General features: G+C 45.3%; 1 long non-coding RNA gene across 2 annotated transcripts in view; it reads left to right on the top strand.

Annotated features, from left to right (window-relative positions):
- The window catches only part of LOC121000962, a 51,689-nt gene extending 32,419 nt beyond the window's left edge, over positions 1 to 19,270 (top strand). For both annotated transcript variants that reach the window (XR_005778943.1, XR_005778939.1), the window contains exon 3: positions 19,138 to 19,270. This is a non-coding gene — a long non-coding RNA (uncharacterized LOC121000962). The remainder of the gene's footprint in view (positions 1 to 19,137) is intronic.
- The last annotated feature ends 2,745 nt before the right edge of the window (positions 19,271 to 22,015 follow it).

Raw genomic sequence — 22,015 nt, 5'->3', positions numbered from 1 at the left:
CACGGACTCTCCAGTGCAGATTCCTCATCTTTCCTGTACTGTTTCGCTGTTCCCCTTTCCTGGCCATTGTGTAATTTAATTATATTTTTGCTAAGTGAATCAGGAAATACATTGTACCTTCTGTCCAGCCCTGGGTTGTGTCAGTCTACCTAGCCAATACTTTTGTTGAATAGATGATTACCACTTATGTGAGGCATAACCTCATGGTCAACCCACCTCCTGTCTGACCAAACCTAATAAATATCCCAAAGAGTCACAGAAAATCCCTTCTCCTCAGTGCTTCATTACGTTATGGCATATAACACTGGTAACAGAGGTGGGGGAGGCAGGATGGACTCTATTGCCAAGATGGGTTGTGAGTATGTTCTACACAGTGTTCTCCTACCCTGTACTGAGACACATCATTAGGAAATCATTATAACACTTATCGCAATAATCATATTTATCATATTTCTGATAAGGAAATTGTAACTAAAGCATTTGTCACATTTCTACTTCATCACAATATAGGGGAATGGAAATCTCTGACCTTGATCTGATCCAAGAGTAATGGGAAGAATGTCTACTGTAGATACTTTATAGGAGAGGCACTGCCCATAGGAAGTTACAGTCTATATGAAGTAAGGGATAGATACGAGAAATGGAATAAGTTAAAGGGAGTCTGTCAGATGCTTTATGGCCATTAAACCAATACTGAAACATGTGCAAATATATTGTGGTGGCCCCAGCATATGGCTGATATCATATGCAAATGAGTCTGCAAGTTCCACAAGGGAGGTCCCAAGTCGGCAGTTCTGACTTTCGTCAATCCAACTCAACACCTCTGCCTTGGTGTGGACTGACATCTCCAACATTGTGCTACATCACTGAATGAGGCACTGAAATCCTGCTTCTGTGTTCTCGGGCATGTGCACAACTCTTTCTGCTGTGAGCAATGGCTTCAGTGATGTACCAAGCATGCGCTACATTCATATGCTGTACAACCAGATATGCTACCAGAGTGGAAGCAAGACATACTGCACATGCATTGAGACATTTCAGTGTCTTAAACTGTAATGCAGCCACCAGTCATTACCAAAGCGGAGGAATTGGAGAAGGTTTACTAGACAAGAGCTGGATAATTTACTGGGCTTGGGACCACCCTTGGGGAACTTACAAACTCATTTGCCTACAGGATCAAAGTTTATTTTCTCTGTAATGCTAGGTCTATTTCTGGCCACTATATCATACCTCCCTTTTGGAGGGACAGTCCCTCTTTTTGACCCAAGTTCCTCTGTCCCTCTTTCCAACCTAGATAATAAATGTACAATAATAAACTTACTAAACTGATCCAAAAACAATCTGTCTGGCTCCTATCTGTACATTACACCTCAACATATATATATATATATATATATATATATATATATAATTTATTTTTTTATTATTATTTTTTCATTATTTGGGAAAATTTGGACCTTAAAATGTCTATATTAAATGATGTTTGTGCTAATATTTAAAGGGGTATTCAGTGGCGTACATACCAGGGTCGCAGGGGTCGCAGTTGCGACTGGGCCCGGCACTCCAGGGGGCCCGGCCGCCTGTGGACCCCCCCCAGGCCGCTGGCAGGGCCCCCGCTGTACTCACATGTAATGGAGCGCTCTGATGGGGCCCGGCATGAAGTACAGTGGCAATTTCGGGCCCCATCAGAGCGCTCCATGTCTCACACACACCCGGCCAGGAAGTTCCGTTTCCATAGTGAAGCAGGGAAACCTCTCTGCTCCCTGCTTCACTGATCTTCAGAGCTCAGGAGCTCCACCTGCTGGCCCCAGATCGCGCTGCTGGCTGTGGGAGGAGACCTGAAAGCCCGGCAATCTGCCTCCTCTCATCAGGGAAGAAGGTAAGTATGTGTATTTTTTTTTTTTCTAACGCTGCAGACTGGGGGCAGGGGGGCAGGGGAAGGGGGGGTTTGATGGGCACAACTAGAATGAGGGGGCACAAAAGTTGGCATCTCTACTGAGGGGCACCTAATCTGCCATAACTAATTTGAGGGGGGCACCTAATGCGTCATAACTACTGTAGTGGGGGCACATATAAAGGCATAACTATGAGGGGGCACATATGAAGGCATAACTACTGTGACGGGGTATGTAATCTGGCATACCCAATGTGAGGGGCACATATGTGGGCATATCTAATGTGAGGGGCACATAATCTGGCATAACCACTCTGAGGGGGCACATATCTGGGCATATCTACTTTGAGGGGGCACATAACTGGGCATAAATACTGTGAAGGGGCACATAATCTGCCATAACTACTGTGAGGGGCACATAATCTGGCATTACTACTGTGAGGGGCACATAATCTGGCATTACTACTGTGAGGGGCACATAATCTGGCTATACTAGGTGAGGGGCACATAGTCTGGCATTACTACTGTGAGGGGGCACATAATCTGGCATTTTTACTGTGAGGGGACACATAATCTGGCATTACTACTGTGAGGGGACACATAATCTGGCATAACCACTTTGAGGGGGCACATATCTGGGCATAACTACTGTAAGGGGACACATATTTGGCATAACTACTATGAGGGGGCACATATCTGGGTATAATTACTGTGACAGGAACAAAGGTGGGCATAACTACTGTGAGGGGCCACAAGGTGGGCATTAGTACTGTGTGGTTGCACTTAAGGGAAATGTCCTAGATTACCCTGCTATACATTGGCATGGCTCAGTCTTACAGGCCAGCACAGCGGCCCCTGCTGGTGATTTCACAGGGGCAGTCACCATCCCTTCCTTATGTGATTATTCTTTTTTTCTCCCCACAGGGACCTTGTTCTGGATCCAGCGGACATCACGCCGATACCAGCGACACCCTGGATGAGGTAGGACCAGATTTTATTAGGACTGGGTGAGTGTAGCCATGCATTGGGCTTAGGGCTCTTTAACAGGAGCGGATCCCGTGCGGGTAATCCACTGCGTGAAAGACACCCAAGCCCCATTTCGGACAGCAGAGACACGGAGCATTAACATGATTGGTAATGCTCTGTGCCTCTCTGTGATCTTTTTACTACAAAATCACAGAGACATAAAGTTGTCACCGTGATTTTGTAGTAAAAAGATCACAGTCAATCATGTTACTGCTCCGTGTCTCTGCTGTCCGGAGCGGGGCTTGGCACTCATTCACGCAGCGGATTACCCGCACGGAAAGATCCCTTAGTAAGAAAATCTGCTGGTTCTTTGTAAAAAATTTTGCACTGTGGCCCATTACACTATAGTTACAACACTAGTAGGGGAGGTAGTGGGGGTGGCTTGGAGGCAGGTTGGGGGGGGGGAGGGGGCGACGGGGAGGGGGCCCCATAGATCATTTTCGCACAGGGGCCCCATGGATTGTGTGTACACCACGGGGGGTATTCCACAAAGGGGATGCACTTGCTGTATAAAAAAAATTGCTGAACTTATACCCACCTTACCGATACTCTGGTGCTGCAGTTATGACAATAACAGGTGCCTGATGCTTCTTTCTCAACATGGCAGGAAATGGCCATGACCTTGGCGGATTGGCGCATAGCAAATGTGGTGCCAATATTCAAAAAGGTTTCAAAAACAGAGCCCAGAAACTATAGGCCGGTAACTTTAACATCTGACGTAGGTAAACTGTTTGAAGGTTTTCTAAGAGATGCTATCTTGGAGTACCTCAATGAAAATAAGCAAATAACGCCATATCAGCATGGCTTCATGAGGGATCGGTCATGTCAAACTAAATTAATCAGTTTCTATGAGGAGGTAAGATCTAGACTTGACAGCAGCGAATCAATGGATGTCGTATATCTGGACATCTCCAAAGCATTTGACACTGTACCGCATAAAAGATTAGTATATAAAATGAGAATGCTCGGACTGGGAGAAAATGTTGGGATCCCGAAAATTAAATATGGAGGGATCCTCATGGGATTATAATCATCCCAGAGGTTTTGCTTAGGAGTTTTTGGCGGGAATTTTCCCGCCAAGAAGATAAGGTTTATGGCTAAAAATAGGAAGATCACTGGGCAAAGTAGGTGAGGTCAGTGATTGGGTCAGGAAGGGACCTATGGGATTGGTTGCTGGGCAGAATTGTGTAGGGATACCCAGTAACAGGTTCGGGATTGGGTGGAAGTTTTGGGGCTGGGACCAGGTTGGAGTGATAAAAAGAGGAGTTTGACTTCCCCACCCGCCCTTCCCCTTTTTTATTTCGTTTTCTGTCACGGCCGCTTTGTTAGAAGGAGGGTAAAAGTCGCTCACTGATAAGGTGAGCGGACGAGTTGAGTCAGTAGTTTAGGCCAATCTTATGGCTGGTCTAATGATTGGTTTGTTAATAAGATATTGATGATGAGTTAATTCATTGGTAATTTATTTTATGATGATTTATTATTACCGTAATTAAATTTAAGCTAATCTTTAATAAAGTGGCCGTGGCCTTATTTATTCCACCCATTTAATGTGTCCACGTGTATTTTTTGTATTGTTTAAGGTATTGAGTAGCTGGTTATAGGTTTTGGGTATGATTTATAATGGATAGATTGGAGGCTTGGGCAGATAAGTGGCAGATGAGGTTTAGCACTGACAAATGTAATGTTATGCACATGGGAAGGAATAATGCAAGTCACCTGTACATACTAAATGGTAAAACACTGGGTAACACTGACATGGAAAAGGGGAAGGAATTTTTTCCCCCTTAAGTGGGGAAAGTTCGGATTCTACCTGACAGTTTTTTTTTTGCCTTCCTCTGGATCAACTTGCAGGATAACAGGCCGAACTGGATGGACAAATGTCTTTTTTCGGCCTTATAAACTATGTTACTATGTTACCTGCCTCAGGAAGTGATTGGATCTTTTACACAATGAGCTGTAAGTGTCCCACTTTGACTGGCCAAAAAGTTGGGTGGTATGCTATATGACTTTTATCTGGCATTTTTAGAAGTTTTCCTCTGTACATGCTGAACATCAAGTTTGCAGATCTCTCAGAAATGTTGGGTGGAGATTAAGTACCATTAACTGCATGCAGAATGTAGAGTAGAATCTCATGGAGGACATTACAGAGAAGTACTGACCTGTATTGGTTGTGAATTTAGCATTTATGCAGAGATATAAATCTCCTATGTAGCTGTGCAGTCCCTTTAGTGTCTCTCTTTGAGTCCTGTCTCACTCATGCTGCTGCTCACTACCCCCTACTCCCCTCTCCATAGACCTGTATTGACATGTGTAAAGATGTGTATGGACCAGCAGTTCAGTGGAACACTTTTAATCAGATTGTCAAAATACTTAAGTTTTTAGGCTTAAAGAAAAGGTGAGGAGTGAACATCCAAATTTGGGGGTAAAAAATAAATAATATTTTAGTGTATTTTTTCAGTCTGGCTCCAATGTCTTCGGTCTGGTAATTAGAGACATATTATAGGATTTTACTCTGTAGGAACCATTATCATGGAATAATCCATCAATGTGCACCCAAGTAGCAAACAGAAATCCTGACAACTTACTGAAATGCTGGTATGCCTTCCAGTGTGGGACTATAGGACATTGGGGTCACCAGAGAGAATGAGTGCCAGGCTTATTGCTATACTGAACAGGTCTACTTTTCATTGTATTTACACTTATTGCATATGTAAAATATGTCATCCATAAGGACTAATACATTACTAATACAAATTAATCCCCAAAAAGTTCCTGATCCATCACAGTTGGAGCCCTTGATTTCTGTCTGTGATTCTCTGCTCTGCATTTTCTGCTGATCCCTGGAGCTCGGTTCTCCTTCCTAATTTTAGTCGATTGTTCTGTTTCCTTCACATTTTTTCATTACTTATAAGATGCCATTGTTTCCATGAAAGTTTATTTGTCCCCTTGACCCCTACTGTCTTCCACACGACTCTTTTCTCTCCCTGTTTATTAAATCCTTACATTGTTCTAATTCTTTGCAGTTCATTGTTAGGATTCTTTGTTTCTCTGTTGTTTGACTTTGGCTCGACACAGCCGCCTGCTCTTTATAGGTCCTGGCACTATTCCCAAGTGGAGGAACAGCTCACTGGGACTCTTGCTCAACATTTTTGGTCCCCTGCTTAGTGCACTTAAGCAGTGATGATGTACACAATCTGTCTCATTGCCATTCCTTGGCCTCATTTCAACAGGCAAATTCCATTTATTATATAAAGTCATTAACCACAAGTGGAAGATTGCAACTTCAGAAAGACTCCTGCACAGTCTGATATTCTCTAGTGAGGAAGGTACTTCCAGAGGGATAAATGCTTCCAGTAAAAACAAGTTATCTCCTATCCTAGCCATCGATGGGGCTGTTACTGCTGGGTCCGCTACTGATCACAAGAATGGAGGGTTCATATCCTCTGTTTGGATGAAATAATGATCAAACCTGCATACCACTGCTTCATATATATCTATTGGACTGCCGGACATAGCTAAGTACAGCACTTGGCTATCTCCGGCAGTCCCATAGACTTTAAATGGAGCAGTGTTGTGTATGCTAAACCATCGCTCCATTCAAATGGGGGAAGCGGGTCTCTCTCCTCTCGTGACCCAGTATTTGGACTTCCATCAATATAACAGTTATCCCCAACCACTGGATAATTTGAACTAACTGTGATACCCATTTAGGGAACCCATACACAATACAGGTGAAACTCGAAAAATTTGAATATCGTGCAAAAGTCTATTTATTTCAGTAATGCAAATTAAAAGGAATTGCATTAATGCAGCGTAAAATTAGAATGTTGTGAAAGGGTTCAATATTCTGGGCTCAAAGTGTCACACTCTAGTCAGCTAATGAATCCATACCCCCTGAGCAAAGGGTACCTCAAAATTGTGACTTTGGGGTTTCATAAACTGTAAGCCATAATCATCCAAATTATAACAAATAAAGGCTTGAAATATCTCACTTTGCATGTAATAAGTCTATCTCATATATTAGTTTCACCTTTTAAGTTGCATTACTGAAATAAATGAACTTTGCATGATATTCAAATTTTTCGAGTTTCACCTGTAGTCTGAAGTTGATCAAAATGGGCAATTTCCACCAATACAATCATTCATCAGGCGGAATTTACTAAGAAGGATAATTTTTCCGATGAGTTGACAAGAATGTTCATGAAAAAATTATTTATCCTTCACCAGGGGAAAAAATGTTTGAACGATAGTAACGGCCAATATGAAGCCCCATAGCAGAACTTGGTATGCGACTTCAGGTCACAGTGCAGTGTGGCCCGGAGGAAGTGGTGTGAGGAGCAGTGAGTCCCGGATCTGCAGTGATGTCCAGAGCAAGTTAGGTGAGTTTATTTTTATTTTTTTAACGTCCAATCTGAGGCTGATTGGGTACGATCAGCGGTCGATGTGCTCTAATCTGAGGCTGATTGGGGGTCTGATCTGAGGCTGATGGAGGCTGAGGGGTCTGATCTAAGAATGATGGAGGTTGGGGGGGGGGGGGGGGGTCTGATCTGAGGCTGATGCAGCCAGGGAGACTGAAGGGAGCCAAGGAGCCGGAATGGTGTGGTGGGGAGCAGTTGAGGTATGACTTTTTTTTAACAGTTAGAGCATGCTGCTATCCAAAACTCCAAACAACCCTTTTAAAGGATTATCCGCACAGTGAGTATGCTTTCAGTTAAAGGGGTTGTCTGAGTATTTAGTACTGATTAGGCTACTTTCACACCTGCGTTCGGGTGTCCGCTCGTGAGCTCCGTTTGAAGGGGCTCACAAGCGGCCCCGAACGCATCCGTCCAGCCCTAATGCATTCTGAGTGGACGCGGATCCGCTCAGAATGCATCAGTCTGGCGGCGTTCAGCCTCCGCTCCGCTCAGCAGGCGGACACCTGAACGCTGCTTGCAGCGGAGGCAAGCGGATCCATCCAGACTTACAATGTAAGTCAATGGGGACGGATCCGTTTGAAGATGACACTATATGGCTCAATCTTCAAACGGATCCGCCCCCCATTGACTTTCAATGTAAAGTCTGGACGGATCCGTTCAGGCTACTTTCACACTTAGAAATTTTTCTAAGTTATAATGCAGACTGATCCATTCTGAACGGATGCAAACGTCTGCATTATAGGAGCGGATCCGTCTGATGAAACATCAGACGGACCCGCTCCGAACGCTAGTGTGAAAGTAGCCTTATTAAAATCCTTAGAGTAGGTCATCGGTATCAGATCGGTGGGGGTCCTGCTCCCAGCACCCACGCCTATCAGCTGTTTGAAGAGACCATATCATTTTGTGAGTACCACGGCCTCTTCCTAGGCCAGTGACATCACGTTGGTCGGTCACATGGCTAAGGCGGAGCTCAGTTCCATTCACGTACTGATCCTATACTGATGACCTATACTGAGGACAGCTCATCAGTCTTAAACCTTGGAGGGAATTAGCAGGCCATGTTTACAGCATCTTGCTGTTTTGCATCAGCTAATATACCTGGAGATATGAAGATTTATCACTGTTATGAACTAAATTACAATGTGTGGATCATCAGGTGCTGAGCTTTTTCTTAATTTATATGGCTATACACGGTAAAGGTACCTTTACACGAGCCGATTATCGTGTAAATTATTGTTAAATCAAGTGAAACTGCATGATTATCGAGCAGTGTAAAAGCAATGAATGATGGTGAGACAACCGGCAGTCAGTAGATTTCTCGTTGGTTTGTTTGTGTGGGCACAAAAATCGTCGTTGGACATTAACGATTTCATACATGTAAACAGGATTTGTTCACTGCACACACGATTACAGACGAGGGTGTGTTTAAGCAAGCCACTCAAGTTATCGTTTTGTGTAAATGCAACTATCTGCCTATGGAATATGCTATGGAAATTACGATTTTGTGAGCGATAAATGGCGCGTCTAAAGGGTCATTGTTGAGACATTCACTAAACCAAGAAATGACTTGTGCGTCGCTCAATCGTACCAATCATCTACTCGTGTAAAGGTACCTTAAGTGATATATAGATGATATCAGTTACCGTTTTCTGTGGATTAGCTATGTACTCATTGAGTCTTTGCATCATATATCATCACATCAGTGACAGCAAGATAAGTAAATGACTGCACAGGGCAGGTTACAGGAAGCAGAAATCAAGTTTCCCTTTGAGCCCTCTCTTGGTTCCTGATGACTGCACGTGTCTCAGTAGTGTTTGAAGTAGCAGATAATTGTCACGGCGGACGTGCACTCAGACTAACAGATAAACCACCAACCAGGCTCTAGGCGAGAGGCAGGGGAAGGGTCACCTCCTAGCTAATCTCTGACCTCTCTCCCTGCACTGCTCAGCCCACATGCAGACCTTTGTGGTAGGTATGATGTGTCCCCGTGCCTGGGTTTAAACACCTTAAATTCCCTGAGATGGTGAAGAGGGGAAATAGGAGCAGCCTGTTCGCACAGAACCTGGATGGGAGAGATGACACAAAACAATCAAACTTGAAACCACACTTATCTTTCTGAGCTGGAACAGACAACCTTCCTTCCTAGCTTCCAAGACCAAAGTGATTCCTACAATCCGCTCAGAGCACTGGGGTGGAGTGCTATTTAAACTCATGACCCCACCCAGTGCACCTGATGAGAGGCGGATCCAGCACGGCTCCAAAACAAAACACTAAACTCGTGCTGCTATTCTGGCCGACCTCCGCACATAGTCAGGGCGGGGCATGACAATAATGCTCCTCACTCTGTCATGTGTAGCTTTACAGTTTATTCTGTGTGCAGTTATGGATGTCCTTGATCAGTGTAAGACTGGGGTTCCTTGGACTCAACCCCTACATCATTGATTAAGTCTAATAGGTTTTAATGTAAAAACTTTGGGGCCCACTATAGTATGAAATCTTGGGTTCACTGAGGATCCTTTGGTACTTTGGTGGGCCAGTCCGATGCCATGTCTCCTGGAGGTCAACCCCTGTGCCTGGTAATGATGCTAGGGACGTGGTCTGGGCATAGAAATAAAGATAGCTGTGGGTTGTGCAATTGATTACCTGGTAGCTATCCACTCTGATTCTCTCATAAACATGTAGTTTGGCATAGGGGACATGTTTCATTAGGAGGGGATTATAAGAAGCCCCCAGATACCTTTGGCACACTTCGGTGGACATGTAATGGACATATTAATGTAACCTATTTCATCCTTTATTTTTCTCTTACTGGAGGTGTTGAAAGATCCTTGTGTAGTACATGTTGTATTTTGATGCTGTCATATTACTGGGAGTTTTTAGACCTTTCCACGTGGTGGAGTCCTTGTGACTGAGGCCAATGAGCTGCTGCTACGGCTCAGCTTCAATAATATGTATTAATAGTTTTTTGAGTGACGCGTAATAAAAAGTGTTGCAACATTCTAATAGATTTGGTGTTATTTATCATAGACCAGTGTTTTACACCTGTCTATGACATCCCCTGCGCTCCTGGAGGATGTGACTAATTTATGACAAGGCACACGCATCCTCTGGCAGTCTGAGCACCTAAACAGAAATCTACGTCAGCTCAGAAAACTGGCATAAATAATGAAAAATGTGTTGGGCTCACTGGTTGCAAGAATAAAGCGCTCCGTTTTTTTTTTCATTGAAGCACAGTTTCTGTCTGTTAGTGCCAAACCAGTTTGGTGAATTGTAAGCATATAAAAGTGATATTTGTCCAGCAAGTAGCTACACAAATTTATTCCTTGGAGTGTAAAAGTGTATTAACCCTCAGTTGACGTATTTCTGTTATCCCTGAGAATATAGTGCGCTGGAATTTTGGATCGACCACGAACAATGTTACAAATATCCAAATGGCCCTCAGCAGCAAAAATGTTCCCCACTCCTGTTCTAGTAGAAGGGGTGAAGCTGGAAAGCACAGTCTAAGGGTCCATTCACACAACCGTAGGTGTTTTTTGCGGATCCGCAAAACACGGACACTAGCAGTGTGCGTTCTGTATTTCGCGGACCGCACACCGCCAGCACTATAATAGAAAATGCCTTTTCTTGTCCGCAGTTGCGGACAAGAATATGACATGTTCTATTTTTTTTCGGGGACGGAATTGCGGATACGGAAATGTGGATGTGGACAGCACATAGCATCCGTTCCGGCCCCATTGAATATGAATGGGTCCGCAAAATCCGCAACAGATCTGGAAAAAAATTGCGGACGTGTGAATGGATCCTAACAGAAATGACGAAACAGTTTCCAGACATAAACAACCATCTGACAGAGCTAAACTGTTTTTTTCCCTACAAACTTCAGCTCTGCATAGTCCCTTGTGGTAACTGTGGAAAATTGACAGCTTCTCAGTGCAGAGGCTGGAAGTCCCAAAGTTTCTCAGTATTAGCTGGCTGTGCATTATCCCGTTCCATAGTGCAGTGCAAATGTACAAGATATATTGCAATAAATATATAAAATACAGTTCAAAAATATAAACAGTATAAGTGTAAACAACTGCATATTTAATAGTGCAAGTTAACCCTTCAATGCATAATATAGTAGTGAGTTGATGGTTTTGAATAACAGCAATTGGGGCAAATGTCTACAAACGTCCATACTCCAAAGTACCCCTGCTCTAGGGTACTGCATAGGCACATCCTTCGGCATCCCAGGGGCTATCATAGACTATCGTAAAAGGCCGGTCTATGATAAATTACCCCCAATACATTCAGAAATTTGCTGACCAAGGTTAAAGCTTCAGATGGACTATGCAAGGTAAAGAGAAGCTGGGCGGCACAACCTGAATCCCCTGGTCAATCCTGCCAGCCTTTACGAGCAACACAGGTGCGGAGGTACAAACGTAATCAAATAGAGCTGCCAAACAGGTGGTGCAACGCCAAAAAAGCAAATAGCAACAAATTCCACAAGATAGGAGAAGATAATAGGCGGCATTCACCCAGCAGGATTCCTTTATTTCATCCGGTATACAGGTAAGATGCCTGTCAGGGCATACAGGGGCGGACGGTCATCAAGCATGCACAGAGGCGACAGCCGTTTCGCACAAGACTGCGCTTCTTCAGGCCGCTGACGTGGACTATATTTAGTGCATGGCTCCGAAGTGTCCCTCTTTTGAAGCGACATCCCTCTTTTTAACCCGAGTCCCTCTGTACCTCCTCATTACTCAAATGTCCCTCTTTTTGACCTGGGTAATACACAATACAATAATAAACTTACTAAAATGATCCAGAAACCATCTGTCTAGTTGCTACCTGTAGATTACACCTCAACTTATTATTATTATTTTTAAATTTTGGAGCAAATTTGGATACTAAGATGTCTACTAAGGGTCCATTCACACGTCCGTGGTGTGTTGCGGACCCGCAAATTGCGGATCCGCAACACACCCGGCCGGCACCCCCTATAGAAATGCCTATTATTGTCCGCAGCTGCGGACAAGAATAGGACATGTTCTATCTTTTGCAGAGCTGCGGACCGGAAGTTCGGGGCCGAAACCCGGAAGTGCAGGGGCCGCGCTCCACAAATGCGGAAGCGGAGAGCACATAGTGTGCTCTCTGCTTCACGTCCGGGCCTATAGAGAATGAATGGGTCTGCACCCGTTCCGCAAAATTGCGGAACGAGTGCGGACCCTTTTGCGGACATGTGAATGGACCCTAATATGTATGTTGGAGACTACTGTCTTGACATGGCTGGGAATGCTGCTCAGCCAATCACTAGCTGCAGCCATGACCTATCTCAGCCAGTGATTGGCTCTTTTACACAATGAGCCATAAGTTTATTCTTTGACTGGCCAAAAAGTTGGGTCGTATGCTGATAATGTCCCTCTTTGGACTTTTTAAAAGTTGGGAAGTATGCATAATGACATCAAAAGCCATACACAGCTATACCTATGAAAACTTTTTATGTGATACTAGCAGAAGGACCCGGCTTTGCACGGGTATATTTAATCTATTTCATTTAATGTTTGTGTGTGTCGTTAAAAGATATTGACAGTATCCACTATAACAGTGACATCTACAGTACCCCGCCCCTTTAACAGCGACCTCCACAGCGGCCTGCCCCCTCAACAGTAACATCCACAGCGCCCTCCCATTTCACAGTGACCTCCACAGTGGCCGCCCCTTTATTAGTGACATCCACAGTACCCCGTCTCATTAACAGTGATTTCCACAATAACCCGCCCCTTAACAGTGACCTCCACAACACCCCGCCCCCTTAACAGTGACCTCTACAGGACCCCGCCCCTTAACACTGACCTCAATAGCGGACTGCCCCATTAACTGTGACCTCCACTGTTCCCTGCCCCCTTAACAGGTACCTCCACAGTGCCCGCACCTTTAACAGTGACCTCCACAGCATCCTGCCCCCTTAACAATCACCTCCACAGCAGCCCGCCCCTTTAACAGTGACTTCTACAGCATCCCGCCCCCTTAACAGTGACCTCCACAGCGGCCGCCCCTTTATTAGTGACCTCCACAGTACCCTGTCCCCTTAACAGTGGCCTCTACAGCAATCTGCCCCTTAACACTGACCTCCATTGCGGACCGTCCCCTTAACTGTGACCAGGGCCGGCGTCATAACCCGGCATCCCCGGGCAAGTGCCGGGGCCCAATGCTCCTGGGGGGGCCCACTGAGCTGCTATGAGCACTTCCATCAATACAGATGGGAGCTCTCACTGCTGTCATTTCACATACGCAGTACCCCTCTGGTGGGCCCTCTGAGCTGCAGAGACTCAGAACACGCCCCCTCTACACAGGACACGCCCCCTCTACACAGGACACTCGCTGCCTGAGGAGACTGGAGAGAGACCGCACGGCTGGAGCTGGAGCAGAGAAGTGTGAACACAGTCTGTGAGTGAGTCTGCACTGTGTGACTGTCTCTTCTCTGTGGGACAGAAGGAAAGGGGGGGACACTGCTGCTTCATTCTATTTAGTTGTGTTACTGTTTTATTAAGCTGATTGCCTCCATGACACCTGCCCCCCCCCCCCCCCATATCCTGTCCTATATCACCCTTATGGAGCCCCTGCTGTCTCCTTTCCTCCCTCATGTATCCAGGGCTCCTGTCCCACCCTCCTATCTCCTATTGCTGCCCTGCACAGACCTCCTGCCACTACTTGTATGAATCCCCCTCAGAGCCCCTTCAACCTACTTGCTGTGTCCACCCCTCCTGTCCATCCAGGGCCCCGGGCCCCTGTCTCACTCCTCTGCCTCTCATTATGGTGGCATCTGAACCGCATTCACCATAAGGACCTTCTAACATCACAGGGTCATGTGACTGTGCCCCTCACCCCGTACTGTGCCCCTTTATACCCTGCATTGTGCCCTCTTACCACACTCTGTGCAGTGCCCATAGTCATTCCCTGTACTATGCCCTCTTATACCCTTTTATCCGGTCACTGTATGGTGGTTTTATCCTTGTATGGCGGTGTTATCACTATATGGCGGTGTTATCACTATATGGCGGTGTTATCACTATATGGCGGTGGTATCCAATAACTGGATGGCCATAACTGTATCCCTTTCTGCCCACACCACTTTTTTTAGACCTGGCATGAGCGGGAAAAGATACAGATTGCGGTGTTAAGGACCTTTGCGCCACATCTGTGTCAAAAATACGCCTAATATAGACGTATTTCTATATAATAAATGACCCCCTAATCGTATGATTATTCGGGGGGTGGGGCTAATATCTTTATATTATATAGATTCTAGTGTATTATACTGTGCCCTGTATTTTCCAGTAGAAAATGATCCTTGGGAAGCACAGTCCTCATCCCTGACCACCAGGACCAGGCAGCGCTCTGTCAGTACATGGCGGCCTCCCCTCTCCTCCATGCTGCTCCGCTGTGTACTGGTGCTTATTCTGACACTAGGGCTGGGTTCACATCACATTTTTGCCATCCATTTAATGCATACTGAAAATGTATGCATTGACAGATGCCTCAGACTGATGCCGTACAGTGGCGTCCGTTCACCATACAGTTCCATGGTAAAAAAACATATACGTTAACGTATGCATTTTTTACTTGACTCTGCAGGATACAAAAACGTGGAGTGCAGCACATGTGTATACATCAAACCGATAGGAAAAACGTAATGTGAACACACATTGGGGGGGAGGGGGGCGTACTAAATTTCGCTGTGGGGCCCAGTCAGTTCTAGCTACATCACTGCACATCTCCTTCTCTCCTCCAGGCCTGGCTCGCTGCTGCAGCGGGCCGGAGGAGAGAAGGAGCGCAGGGAGCTGCGGTTAGTGAATGACAGGACCACCAGCTCCCCTGCAATGATAGGTATGTGAGGGGGCCACTGGGGGGTCATTCATCACACTGTGAGGGTCCCTTACACAGTATAATGACTCCCAGTGCCCCCCATTTAGTATAATGATCACCATTGACCCTCCATTTAGCATAATGACCACCAGATCCCCCATTAAATATAATAACCCCTCGTGCCCCCTCCATACAGTATAACCCCCAGTGTGGGGGCGACTGGGGGTCATTATTCTGAATGGAGGGTCACTGTGGGGTCATTATACTGTGAGGGCCCTTTACATTGTATAATGACCCCCAGTGTCCCCCATTTAGTATAATGATCACCAATGACCCTCCATTCAGTATAATGACCCCCAGAGCCCCCTCCATACAGTATTCCCCCCGTGTGGGGGCTACTGGGGGTCATTCAGGGCCGGCTCCAGGTTCATGTGGGGAGCTGGGAGCTGCGGTTAGTGAATGACAGGACCACCAGCTCCCCTGCAATGATAGGTATGTGAGGGGGCCACTGGGGGGTCATTCATCACACTGTGAGGGTCCCTTACACAGTATAATGACTCCCAGTGCCCCCCATTTAGTATAATGATCCCCATTGACCCTCCATTTAGCATAATGACCACCAGAGCCCCCATTAAATATAATAACCCCTCGTGCCCCCTCCATACAGTATAACCCCCAGTGTGGGGGCGACTGGGGGTCATTATTCTGAATGGAGGGCCACTGTGGGGTCATTATACTGTGAGGGCCCTTTACATAGTATAATGACCCCCAGTGTCCCCCATTTAGTAATAATCACCAATGACCCCCCATTCAGTATAAATACCCCCAGAGCCCCCTCCATACAGTATTCCCCCAGTGTGGGGGCTACTGGGGGTCATTATTCTAAATGGGGGCGACTGGGGGTTATTATTCTGAATGCAGCGCCACAGGTGGTCATTATACAGTGGGGGGGAATTGGGGGTTCATTATACTGTGTGAAGGGCCACTAGTAGTCATTATACTGTATAGGGGCCACTGGGGGTCATTATACCGTGTAGGAGCCACAGGGGGACATGTCAATGTAAAAAAATGCCTCATGGGGGCCCACTGGGATTTATCGCCCAAGGGCCCACATGAACCTGGAGCCGGCCCTGACTGTGACCTCCACAGCAGCCTGCTCCTAGGGTGGCCAGAGGTCTGGTTTTAGGCAGGACAGTCCGGCTTTCAGACTCCCTGTCCTCTGTCCGCCGCAGGGCCTGGACGGACACAGGGATGTCCTTTTGAACAGCTTACTCTGAGACAGCAGCACAGTGCTGTCTGAGGGTGAGCTGCAGGACGAAGGTCACCCTCCCTCCCACCCCTGCAGCTCACAGAAGTTGATTTTTACCTTCATTTTTTTCAATCCCCGTTGGCTGTGGGAGAGGGCGTGGCCTAATAGAGTTGGGGCGTGGTTTAGAGGAACCTGGGGGCGGGGATTTTAAGTCCGTCTTTTGAGGGTGGTCTGAATGGCCACCCTGCCTGCCTCTGAACTGTGACCTCCACAGCACTCCGCTCCCTTAACAGTGTCATCCACAGTGCCCTGCCCCTTTAAAGCTGACCTACAGCAGTTAAGAAAAATGGCTGAGTTGTTATGGAAACCTGGTGTAAAACTGTGTGCATGTGGAGACTAAGGGCCTGCGAGCTTCTATTGGCTGATAAGGGTCATGTGACCAGGCTTCCATTCGCTAATGCATTTTTTTTGGGAAAATCTCAGGAACGGTACTTGCTAAAAAGCTGATACCCGGTCTAAAACCTTACCGGACACCTGATGTCCCTGTGTGCCAAATTTCATGATTGTAAATGCGAGGATTCCTTTAGCGGACATACATAAATACACACACACATACACTCAGCTTTATATATTAGATATCGATTCTATAGCGCAGGACATAATCACCGACATTGGAAGGGGGGTGGGGGGAGGGTTTCAGACCCATCAGCTTCACAGCTATGTAACAGTCATTTAATATAAAGAAATGTACTGACTGTTTCCTGCCTCTCACTGTGGCCTACTTTACAGTAACCTAAAGAATCTTTACATTTATCAAGCAAACAGAAACTGTTCAGATCAGACGTCTGTGCACCTGCAGAACAACAGGAAACTGCCTTTCTTGTGTTGTGTGAATTGTTCTTTGCTGATGAAAGCTTCATGGCTGCACACCGGCTCCTAACCACAAGTGTGAGGGAGCCCAATGTAACAATAGTAGACATGCACTGAGTACTGGAATGAAATGAGTACTGTTCTGTAGTCATGTCTGGTCCCTGCAGGCTGAGCAATTCACTCGCCGAGTATATTGTGGCTTCCTGGGACAATAATGCTTCATTTGAATTGAAAGCTGACTAAAGACTAAAATATGAATGAACTAATTCCTGCATGTTCAGTGTCTGCACAGAGCTTGTTCTGGTGATTTGCATTCTGAGCAGTGTCTGACTGGGGTTCCTTATGCCCACCAATAGAAATCATTCTGGATGCCCAACTCCTATCATCAATAAAGTCCAACAGGCTGTTAATCAAAGAAATAGACTAGTGACAAGTGACTGGCTTTTTTTTTTTTTTTTTTTTACTGGATCTCTGGTGCCCACTATGGTATTGGAGCCTGGGCCCACCGGAGGCTCTTCTGATACTCTGGTGCCGGTGGGCCAGTCCAACCTTGATTCTGGAAAGTGATGTCTTTACAACAGACACTGAAGTAAAGACCGGCACTCGCTTCTGTTTGCAATTATGGCGTTCTTTATTGTCACACTGCATAATATGTGACGCGTTTCGGCTAATGAAAGCCTTCCTCAGCGGAAACGCATCACATATTATACAATGTGACGATAAAGAACGCCATAATTGCAAACAGAAGTGAGGGCCGGGCTTTACTTCACATATATACGGAGTGCCTCTCGAGCACCGCTATTCACCACCACCGGAGTGCCGACTTATGAATACAACATTTACAACAGACACTGTTATCTGATGTAGAAAACAATGGCTGCCGGCCATCCAACAACCCTCCTCTGCATTATTGGAGAAGATAATCTGTTAAAGGGGTCGTGCAAGCAGTTTATATTGATGACCTATCCTCAGCATAGGTCATCAATATCCAATAGACGGGGGTCCAACACCCAGCACCCCCTCCAACCAGTTGTTTGAAGAGGTGGCGGCACTCCATGTGAGAGCTGCTTCCTCTTCATTACACTACGGGTTGTCTCCCCTGTAGCGGTGGCGCAGTGTAATTACAAGTACTTGCTCCATTCACTTGAATGGAATGAGTACTTGTAATTACAACGCACTGTCGAGCCTTCAGAGATGACGGGAAGTGTAATAAAGAGAAAGTAACGCTTGCATGGAGCGCCGCCTTCTCTTCAAACGGCTGATCAGATATTGATGACCTATTCTGAGGATAGGTCATCAATATAAACTGCCTGCATAACCCCTTTAAGTGCTTTCTGTTAACAGCTTGCTGATGGTTTCCAATAATAACCAGCACCAGCAGAACAGTGAGTGCAGCTCTGGAGTGTGATACAGGATGTAACTCAGGATCCCTGTAGGATAAGTAATGTAATATATGTAGACCGTGCCATTGCCAGCAGAATATTGAGTGCAGCTCTGGAGTATAATACAGGCTGTGAATTAGGATCTGTAAAAGATAAGTATTGTAAAGGATGTTCATGGTGACTCGATCAGCAGAATAGTGAGTGCAAGTCTGGAATATGATAAGGCTGTGTCTCAGAATCAGTACAGGAAAGATAATGTAATGTATGTACATAGTGACTCCACCAGTGGAATAGTGAGTGCAGCTCTGGAGCAGGTGATACAGGTGCAGAATGGCAGAAGAGACGATTGACCACAATGAATGTCCACACATGTGGCCCCTTAGTGTGTCTTGTAGTGTGGCCCCTGGACCCTTACCCTTTAATTACAGTTTTTCTTTTATTCTATATTTTCAGAATTCCAGTTTCCAGGATTCTTACATCTCATATGGATTTCCAGTTCATGAGAATGAGCATAAGTGGAGTCATCCCTTGTGGAAGAACCCAATGAACCAGGAGGTTCCATGTGGTGCAGACATAGCAGGTATATTGTACGTATGTGCAGTGGACGGTTCACTGTAGACTGAGAGCCGTTGGAGTTTAGTCGTCTTCTTACAGCAGCTGCAGTTCTGGTGTTTTGTTTCACAGCTGGCATTGTTCACTGTGCCACAGATGGATACTTACGGAGAGACAATGCAGCTCAGCTCATGGTGACAATCATATTTAGTGTTGAGCGAATCGAAGTATCCGAAACTAGTTTTCAATCCGAATTTTAGGAAACTAATCGATTTTCCCTGAAATGGCAGTAAAAATAACCAGACTAAACATACTCACGAAGAGCCCGCTGCAGCCATCTTGATTGAAGATATCGCTCGAAATCTCATGCGCGGTGGCGTATGACGTCACCACACTAGCCAGTGTGATGACATCATCACATCACCGTGTGAGATTTCGCATGGTGTCTTCAATCAAGATAGCGGGGTGGGCTCTTTGTGATCAAATGGATAAAGTGAACATTTATTTTAAACTGATTAACCCTAGACGTCCTAATTTTTTATCTTAGATGCCGTGATCTTAAAACGCGGCATCTAAGGGGTTTAATGACGGGGGGTGGCGCAATCGCCATTCCCCGTCATTGGGCTCGTTACATACAAAGAAATGACCTTCGTGACGAAGTAAGTTGTCACGAAGCGAATTTCTTTGTGAAATTCGGCAAAGCAGCCGAATCAAATTTTCACACAACTTCGCTCATCTCTAATCATATTCATGAAAATGAAGGGGGAGTTATCACAGCCTCGATCCCTGCGAATAGTCCCTGGATATTAATAAATCATGTAGAGGGTATAATATCTCTTCTTAAATGTTCCATCTATAAATGCCTGACAACAATGGGCGTAACTACCAGGTGCTATGGGGCCCCAATAACAAAAGGGGCCCATCTCCACTAAGACACGTGCAGTTAATGATGTATATATACAATGGAAGAGTGCATTAGTTTTTGCATTATTTCTGTGCTGTAACATCACCATCACCCTACGTTTTATCATACTATTGTGACATCACTGTGAGCCTTATTGCTGTACTGTGACATCATTGTGCACATTATTCCTATGCTGTAACTTCACTGTGCACGTTATCCCACCATAGTGATATCACTGTGTGCATTATCCCTGAGCATTAGGAAAACCAATGGGTCCTTGTTATGCCTCTGGTGACAACCCTAAAAATAATGATTGTCAGATTCTTATATTTGATATAATTTCAATAATTGTAAATGTTATTAAATATTATTAAATATGTTATATGGATGGTTCTATAAAGACAAAAACAAAAGTCAATCAGCACATTCTAAGGGCTTATTCACACGACTGTATGAATGGGTCCGCATCCATTCCACAATTTTGCGGAACGGGTGCGGACCCATTCATTTCAATGGGGCCGCAAAAGATGTGGACAGCACACAATGTGCTGTCCGCATCCGTAGTTCCATTCCGCGGCCCAACAAAAAATATAAGAATAGGCATTTTTCGCGGACAAGAATAGGCATTTTATATATAGCACCGGCCCTGCAATTTTTGGACCGCAAAACATGGCACAGTCACGTGAATGTACCCTTAGACAAAGGTGTGCATCGCCATGGCTGAAAATACAAAATCACACACAATACAACAGCAATCTGCTACACAAAATACATGACAACAAAATATATAAACTAATGCTATACTCATTATATAAATGAATGTGAGGTTCTTATTTGTGTCCATCCACGACAGCAAGGTGACGTCTCTTGGATGGGAACCTATGCTAAATGCTACCTTTTTTGGTGCAATTCAGGGCAAGCAGATTCCACACGCCATACCTTTCCTGCTGCCCAAGGACAGACTGGGAACTTAAAGAGTCCCTGGCAAAAAAAAACTAAAAGTGGTCCCATTGTTGTAGGAGGGTCTGAATTGACAGAAGGTGGGTCAACACAAGCAAATAGGGTCAGCATAAGTAGACAAGCGGGGTCAGAAATCCCATATTGCAGCACAAAATACTGTGCTAGGGTACTTTCACACAAGCATTATTCTTTTCCGGTATTGAGTTCCGTCCTAGGGGCTCAATACCGGAAAAAAACGCTTTATCCTTTATCCTAATGCATTCTGAATGGAAAGCCGGATCCGGTACCTAGTGTTCTGGCAAAACTGATCCGGCTTCCTGGTCTGCGCATGCGGAGACCTTTAAAAATGCGAAAAAAGTAAATACCGGATCCGTTTTTCCAGATGACACCGGAGAGACGGATCAGGAAATTTAATGCATTTGTCAGACGGATCCGTATCCTGATCTGTCTACAAATTATATCCGTTTGCATACGGATTTCCGGATCCGGTAGGCAGTGATCTGATCTTCATCTAAGTCACAACAATAGACAATCACAGTCTGCTTAAACTAATAACACACAAATTATTAAATGTTACCATGTTTTTATTGAACACACCATGTAAACATTCACAGTGCAGGTGGAAAAGGTATGTGAACCCTTGGATTTAATAACTGGTTTAACCTCCTTTGGCAGCAATAACTTCAACCAAACGTTTCCTGTAGTTGCAGATCAGACGTGCACAACGGTCAGGAGCAATTCTTGACCATTCCTCTTTACAGAACTGTTTCAGTTCAGCAATATTCTTGGGATGTCTGGTGTGAATCGCTTTCTTGAGGTCATGCCACAGCATCTCAATCGGGTTGAGGTCAGGACTCTGACTGGGCCACTCCAGAAGGCGTATTTTCTTCTGTTTAAGCCATTCTGTTCTTGATT

The sequence above is a fragment of the Bufo bufo genome, chromosome 1, assembly GCF_905171765.1.
Source record: "Bufo bufo chromosome 1, aBufBuf1.1, whole genome shotgun sequence".
Taxonomy (NCBI): Eukaryota; Metazoa; Chordata; class Amphibia; order Anura; family Bufonidae; genus Bufo; species Bufo bufo.
This window is presented reverse-complemented; position numbering and strand designations above follow the sequence as displayed.